This window comes from Theobroma cacao, chromosome 2 (genome assembly GCF_053813885.1).
Source record: "Theobroma cacao isolate CCN51 chromosome 2, ASM5381388v1, whole genome shotgun sequence".
In the NCBI taxonomy this organism is placed as follows: Eukaryota; Viridiplantae; Streptophyta; class Magnoliopsida; order Malvales; family Malvaceae; genus Theobroma; species Theobroma cacao.
Window position 1 is genome coordinate 18676808 of NC_142640.1, and position 8824 is coordinate 18685631.

An 8824-nucleotide genomic window follows, 5' to 3' on the forward strand; every position below is an offset into this window, starting at 1 on the left:
TGGAAATTTAGGAGGAAAGTTTGACTTAGCTGCTGATGAAGATCCTTGGTTGTTATTCCATGAACAATTAGGATGATTCCTCCAACCAGGATTATAAGTGTTGGAATTGGGATTGTTTTGTTGCCTATTTCCAACAAATTGACAAGACTCAGAATAGATGGGACAATTGTCATTGGAATGTCCTTCCCCATAAAATTCACATGTCATAAAGGAGTTCTGAACAACATTAACACTTAATTTATCTATTTTCTTTGTGAGAGAGACCAATTGTGTAGAAACAATGTTCAACACATCTAATTCATGAATTCCAGCAATTGTTCTTGTACCCAATCTTTCAGATGGCCATTGATAATTATTAGAAGCTATCTCTTCGAGCAAATTGTAAGCCTCATCAATGGATTTACTCATAAGTGCACCTCTAGCGGTAGCATCCATAGTAGTTCTAAAAGGTCCCAGCAAACCATTATAAAAAGTTTGAACTTGAAGCCACTTAGGTAATCCATGGTAAGGACATCTTCTCATCAAATCCTTATACCTCTCCCAAGCCTCATATAGTGATTCAGAATCAAATTGCATAAAAGAAGTAATATCATTTTGCATTTTTACTGACTTTGCAGGTGGGAAGAATTTTGCTAAGAATTTTTGAGCCAAATCATCCCAAGTATTAATGGAACCAGCAGGAAGCGAATTTAACCAACTCTTTGCTTTATCTCTCAATGAAAAAAGGGAAAAGCCTCAATCTTATGGCATCATTAGTAATACCATTAGCCTTGAATGTATCGTAGATTTTTGAGAAATTTACAATATGAGCATTTGAATCATCATTAGGCAAACCTCCAAACTGAACAGCAGTCTGAATCATCTGAATGATTGATGGCTTAATTTCAAAATTTTTGGCTTAAATAGGAGGTTTTCGGATACTAGAGTGGAGATTTTGTAGTTGTGGGACAACATAATCCTTCAAAGGCTTGGTCTCTTCCTCTTGTTGATTAGCCATTGTTTTACTTGAAGCAAAAATTTTTTTATTTTTCCTCCGAAGTCTATGAAAAGTTTTTTTCGATTTCTAGATCAAAAGGAACAATTTCTAAATTTCGGGCTCTTCACATTCAACAACCAAAAGTACTTGAAAATTAAGGAAAAGAAAAGTCTAGATTAAAATTAAGAATGATTGGTATTAATATTAACAAGAAAGAATTAAAAATCAATTCCCCGACAACGGCTCCAAAAACTTGTTGTTGAATTTTCTACTCACGCAAGTGTACTGTCACAACCCAAATTTTGGGTCATGACTGGCGCATGGGCCCAATGGACGTAGTCCACTAAGCCCAAGCAAGCCTATTAGTCCGACGTGTTTATCATTCCACCATAAACTGCTAAGTCATCTTTCAAAACTTAGAATCAAAATATTATTAAACATTGCCATCTCATATTGGCATACTAAACAAGTGTATATATACATTTGTTTACAACATGTATCTTAACAATTACATTAGGTTCGTCTATACAAAACAAAATAATACTCGACTTCCAGCGGAGGGACTCGGACGAATGTACAGCTACTAAATGCCGAGACACCTACCAAAAGATGTGTACAAGTCTATAAAGACACCTCATCCTAGTTACCGGCTGCCTCGTGACCTAAAAACATGAAGTTGAAAATGGTGAGTATAAACCCAGTGAGTGAACAAGAAAGGGAACAAGCATACTGTAAGGAATCTTTAATGAAATCATGATGCATTCTTTTTCAAAACAATGCAATTTGTTTTTATTCTTACAAAAAACCCCACACCAAGCCCTTAATTGATTGATCATTTGAAAATCATAAATCCATACACAACAAACCATTTGAAAAATGAAAGCTTTAATTATACACAAGCATGTCAAATACGAGAATGCCTTTCCACTGCAGCGATGTTGGGATTTGGTTATTAGCTGACCGAGGGTTTCTCAACTGGCCGAGGATTTCTCACTAAACCTTCTCCCTTTAAACTTAACTCATTTAATCCTTAATGTAGGAAGTCCATGCCCTGATATGGTAGTAAAGAAGTGAAAGATAGGGCAGCAATTGGACAAGATAGGAGACCAAAACAGAAGGTTTTTCACTGCAGCGAGATTCTTTCTCGCTGTGGAGAAATTGTAACCCAGAAATAGAAAGTTTCTCGCTGCAGCGAAATTTCGCTGATGAAACAGAGAGTTTTTCGCTGCAGCGAGATTCCTTTTTCACTGCAACGAGAAGCTACAGTGACTATCTCGCTGCAGCGAAATACATTCTCGTTGCAGAGAGAACCAGTTCTGGTGAAGGTTCTCAAACCCGAGAATTTCTCGCTGCAGCGAGAATGAATTTCGTTGCAGCGAAAACAGAGCAACAAGAGAAAAGTTTTCCCTCACTCAATAAAAAGGCCATCCTGCTAAACCAACAAAATCAACACAACGTATCAAATTTCTCATATATGTCAATCATATATCACATTCATAAGTTTTCATTTCATAAGTCTAGGTATGCATAATTACATAGATAAACATCAACATCATCACAAACACACCCGACTCATGTACATCCCCCCACATCGTGCACATAGTTGGCACCATCATGTGCATCCCCCCACATCATTCATAATCAGTGCCATCGTGTACATCCCCCCACATCGTGCACACGGGCACTATCATCATCCACCTCTCGCACCACCATCATCACCGGCATGTGCATCCCCCCACATCGTGCACACACACTGTTACAGTTATTATACACAATATCATTCATCATGCACAACACAAACATTTATATATCATCATACTACAATAGTGCATGAATCCATAGCATTCACATATCACAATATAAAACAATTTTGGAAAAGCTTGTTCCCAAGGCACTTGTCTTTATGAAAAACTTGATAATTCATTCAAATGAGTGCAAATACATTATATTTCCCAAAACAAGTTTTGAAGGCAATCCACTCACCAATTGATTATAGAGCCTTTAGATGACTCCAATTCCCCTAATTGTCCAAATGAGATGATGGGGCTTCCTTAGAACCTAGGATCACATTAGCATAAGCAATAGGTCAATTTACACACTATGACCCCTAAAGCTATCTCTAAACTAGCTTTCAATTGCCACATTAAATGGCCATCTATGTTCACTATCTTAATCACTAAAAGTAATGAACATACTCAACAATAAACAGCTCATAAATCCCAATTACTGGCCATTTTCTGTAGCTAAAAATCGACCTTAATTCATCACTTACCCTAGGGCTCCTTTGTAGTCAAATTCTCTTCCAATTGCTTCCAAATTAATGGGGTAATTCTCTCTCTCTCTTTCTCTCTCTAGAAAGCCCAACTAGTTAGAGAAAGTATGAAAACCAGATTTTTGAAGGGTTTTAAAGTGAGAGGATGATAGAGTATAAGGGTTTATGGAAGAGTACACCAAAAGCATGCAAATTGGAGCTAGAGAGAGAAAGTTATGGAAGCTTGAAGAAAACTCCCATGAAAGAATTTAAGAAACATGAGAGAGGAGCAGGGAAGAAGAAGACAACTGCTGGAAATTTCAAGAAGCTGCTCGAAATTCAAGATATTTATAGGCCAAATTTATCCATTCCCTTAAAATTATCAATTTGCCCCTCCACCAATTTACTTATTCTCCTCCAATCTTTTATGTAATCTTTTTGCTCTTTTAACACTGGGGCAAGGTCCATAATGGTCTAAACATACTCGGGTTCATAAAAACTTAAAATTTTAACTCGAGGTGAAAAATGACCATTTTGCCCCTGTTATGAAAATTGTTGACACTTCTAGTTTTCTTCGTATTTTCATCAGTACACATCATTTATGCAGTCTTATACTTATTTAGACCTTAAAATATCATCAAACTTTCTTCTGGGAGCTTATTAGAGAAAATGACGAAACTACCCCTAGCTCGTATTATTACATCTATGCTTAGTTACAAACCTATAGAGGTTGGGGTCTCACATATACGTATCACAAAAATAATATAAAGATGAGTAGAGTGTCGATCCCATAGAGAATTGAATTAATTCTTACAGTTAACTACTAAAATGAACACCCCTTAATTTTATCTAAACAAATTAAAATTAAAAAAATAAATTAATAAACTAAACACTAAAACTAAAACTAATATATCAGGAAATTTTACTTTATTAAATGTGAATGACTACCAGACCTAAGATTATAATATCTCTCAATATTTTATCTGATTATTGTCTCTCTTTTTTAACTTAGTTTAATGGATCAAGTTGCTAACCCAGAGTCCTAAATTATTTATAAGTCTTTGTCGAGTTTCTTATAAAAATACCTCTCCCAATTAATTTACTATATGTCTATGCAAATTAAATTGAAGAAAGATTCATTAAGTTTGTACTCTAATCTTGGCTACGTATGGCTTATAGGTGTATGTCTACCCTATATGCAAATCAAACCACCCAATTAACTAAGTGTATTTGATCATACGCTATTTTATTCAAGGTCTACCTAAATCTTCTTCGTCAAGGTTTAACTTAGGTTTCCAATTCAATCTAATTGGTGGCCAGTAAACTAGAAGCATTAAGAACATAATAAAATAAACAACTTAAATCCATCAAACATAAGTAAAAGAGAGATAAATAATTTAGACTACATATTGAGTTCAATCATAATCTTAGATTAAAAATTTAGTTCCCCATCAAGTCATACATCATCATTGAATAAAATATAAACATTAAAAACAAAAGAATAAAAGAATAACAAAAAGATAGAAAAAAACCAAGGAATGAATTCTTGATCTCCAATATCTTTGAATTCTTCAAATTCTTTCAATGACTCTGTAGCTTGACTTTCAGTTGCTAATCTGGTGTTTTTCTTCTCCTCTTACGTCCTTCGAAAGGTTGTTTTTATAGGCTTTTGAGTTAGGCCAAGTTAGGTGAAGAAAGAAGTCAATTGTAGCTGGGATTTCCTTATCAAACTATGTAAGTCATAGATTCGCCAAATTAATTAACAGATATCGCAATTGCTCCAAGACTATTGCAATACGTCAACTTTGACAAGATTTTTGACCATTATACAAGTCTAAATGGGTGAAGTGTAAACATGAAAGTTGTAGATATTTCTCTTAGCTTTCCAATGGTTCAAGAATCGCTTTATTTGGAGATCTGTAGAGAAAGTTATGGCCGAAATACCAAAACATGTGCAGTGGAAGTCTACACCTCGAAATTGCTCTCCTTCTTCCATTAAAATTCTTCTTTCAAACACCTATAAAAGCACAAATAAATCAATAACAACCTATCTTAATTATATTAACACCAAATTAAGCATAAAATTAACTAAAATTAGATTGACTCACCTAAAATAACTAATGTAAAATAATTAAATAAAACCTACTAATTTCTATGCATTACTACAAAAACCTAACCCAATTATCATCGAAATTAAGCTCAAATAACTCTATATCATAGAGTTATCAGCCACTTAATGCACCAATCTCATTATATGCAAATAAGCCTAGTCTTATTCTTCCTTTTACTTTACATGGTGGGGGTCCCAAATATTCCCCACTAACTTCTCCTTTTTGCTTGCTATAATTTGCATGTAATAGTGAGTTCACATGTTTATCTCATATTCCACATAATCTAACTTTCCTTGGTTAGTAAATTCACATTTAACTTTAAATGTTAAAATTGCACATAAGTCTTCAAACTTTTCTTTATTTATCTTGTGCCCTTCCAAACTTTTCATCTTTTACAATTTGGTCCTTCTAACATTTCTTTAATTTCAATTTCCTCTTATTTTCCTTCCTTTACATGTGTGCAAACAAAATATAAAATTTGCACTTCACCAAAGTATTACTATAATATTTAAATATATACTTACCCGCTCTAGCTTTATTTAATAAAAACACGCGAGCTCCACTAATTTTGTTTTTCTTTAAAATTCTTTCTTACTTCTTCTCTCCTACTTGGACTAGTCATATAGTCCTTTTTCATGACTAATTTTAGCGATAAATAAAATATTAATATTTTTTTATTATTTTATTAATAAAATGTTATTTTATTCTAAAACATTCCTTTCATCTGTTACCACTCTTAAATTTATGTCAATTGACCCTTCGTCTCATCGATAAGGTCTTATTGGCTTCTATACGAGAGTGTGGGGTGTTACAGTTTCTATCACATGTCATATAAATATTCACATGTAAAAAAAAAAAAAACAACTATGGTTTGGCTTGAATCCCATGCCTATATTGCTATAGATCATCCCCTATAGTGTTATTATTCTCATGCACCCATATCTTGGGCTCAACACAATGTGCAAAAATGTAAACAAGTATATCAACTTTCTTTACATAACCAAGTTCAATATCAACATAATGATTAAATGACTCGACTCGACTCGACACACTACAGAGTTTAACGACACTGGAGGGCTGGAAGGAAGGCTCTACCACACTTACCACAGATAAGTTTGGCTACTACTCCACAAGTTGCCTAGTCAAGTAAGCTACTGACTGAAACAAAATAGGAGAAATAATGTGTGACTCATAAAAACTCTGTGAATGGAAACGGGGAAAGGGACAAGCCAACGAGGAAAAGTTTTGCAATAAACCATAATATGCAAAACAACATGATAATCATATAAATCCTTTCAATAGCCATAAAGGCATTTGAAAACTCCAAATGCATAAATATAATAACCATATGCAAGCTCAACTAACAAACCTTTTACAAGGAGAAAATGGAATGTAATCCTCAAACCTTCAAACTCAACATCAAGTATTCAAATCAAGAATGTATCATCCATTCAACAAATCATCTCAGTATTTCTAAATACACAATAATCATCAATCGCAAATCATAGATGTCTTAATATCCAACATACAAATAACACATCAATACATGTCACTAGTAAATTAAGGGGAAAATGTGTTCTTTCACCTAACTAGTTCCTGTGGTGTTCTTACCCCCACATTAGGCTTCATAAAGAGGGTAAAAGTTGTACGATGCCCAACTTAACCTTGTGATATTCTTACCCCCACATCGAAACTAGAGCCAAAATACAAAAAGGAGAAAATGTGACACATTGGCCAAGCTTAACCTTGTGGTATTCTTACCCGCACACCACCCCAAGACTCATGAACAAGGAAAAAGCTAGTATAATGCCTAACCTAACCCTACGGTATTCTTACCCTTACACTAGGATGAGAGTCGATCACAACACAACCAAAATTTCATACAAGATCATACCAAGACCAAGCATCAATAATAAATCATGTCAATCACAAAATAATGGAAAAGTAGAAACCTTCTCAATCCACATTCACAATACTCACATGCAAGAGTATTTTTAATCATCCACAATCACTTTTCTCAACTAATGTTCTCGTACCCACACTAGCTCATAGGACAGAGTAATTGGGTGAAATGTTCAAAACATTGAAAGGGCTTGTCCCCCCCTTGTTGAAAAGTACTACATAGTTGGATATTTACTTATCCATAATAGTTTTGAAAGCCATTTCCAAAACCTTATCCCATCCACAAACACATTTTCCTTTATGGAAACCATGCTCATCAGTAATGCATCAAATCATTTAACCACGCTTTCAACTTTACATATTCAAATAGTTTTGAAAATAGTGTACCCATTCACTTTCGTAGAGTTGACTTATATCAACAAGTAAATCTCAATCTAGCAAACTTCTTGGATTTTCAACCATTCCAGAACATCCAACAATCAACACCTAGTCTAGGAATCGCATAATAATCATTCTAGGCTATTATGAATTATTCAAGCTCTTTTAAAACTAATTTTTTAGAGTAAATCTATTGCTTTTCAAATACCTATGTATTTTAAATCCATAAACTCATCATTCGTACCTTAAGGGAGCTTTAATTCTTAGGAAAACCACTAAACCTTGATTCTTAATAACCAATAGAAAATCTAGTACTAAAACATCATCCTTAATTTTGAAAATTCAAGATTTAATGGTTTCAAAGTTGAAAACTACCATCTGGTTCATAAAAACCTAAAAACCAAGCTCAAAATCATAAAAAATGATGATTTGAACCAAAAGTGGGTTATTTGAGCTTAAAAGTTGAGGGGTTACCTTCCAAAAATAGTTGACGGTTGAAAACCCTCAAAAAATGTGGCATATTTATAGGCTAGGGTGCGAAAATATGTTTTTACCTATTTTTTTTATATCAACGAAATGTATTGAGACATTGGGTCCGTGGATTGATACATTTTGTTTCTGGAAAAATTCTATCAACACATTTGGTCATGTATTGATAGATATTCATCAAAGCCCTTTTTAAGAACATTTTTGTATAAAATCTATTAATACACTTGGGCTTTGTATCAATAGAATCTTTTTTGGATGAAATCTATCAATACATTTGGACAATGCCTTGATAGATTTTCTCTTGTAGCTAATTTAAGTTGCAAACTAGTCCACTTGAACTCTAATTCATGCCATCCTTTATAAATCACCTCAAAACATCAAAACATGAATTATACTTGAATGTTCAAAATATGAAACTTCCATGCTTACCTAAGGTTTTGTGTTAACTTAATATCCTACACTAGGGTGGGATTTCGCATTCTCCCTGTTAAGAAAATTCATTTTCAAATTTAAATAATGCATTAACCTTCCCTAAACAAATGTGGATATCGTGCTTGCATATCGTTCTCAACTTCGCAAGTTATCTCCTTCCTTGTGTGCTTACGCCATTTTACCTTAACCAATTCCAGCTTTTTAGAGTGTAACTTCTTCACTTGCCTATCTAAAATGGCTATCAGGACTTTCTCATAGCTCAAGTCATCTCCTAACTATAGGGAC

At 33.9% G+C, this 8824-nt stretch overlaps 1 non-coding gene across 1 annotated transcript; it reads left to right on the forward strand.

Annotated features, from left to right (window-relative positions):
- Positions 1-496: 496 nt before the first annotated feature.
- Positions 497-602, forward strand: LOC148764131 (small nucleolar RNA R71). The gene has a single exon (XR_016024876.1). It is a non-coding gene; the product is annotated as a small nucleolar RNA R71 (small nucleolar RNA).
- The last annotated feature ends 8222 nt before the right edge of the window (positions 603-8824 follow it).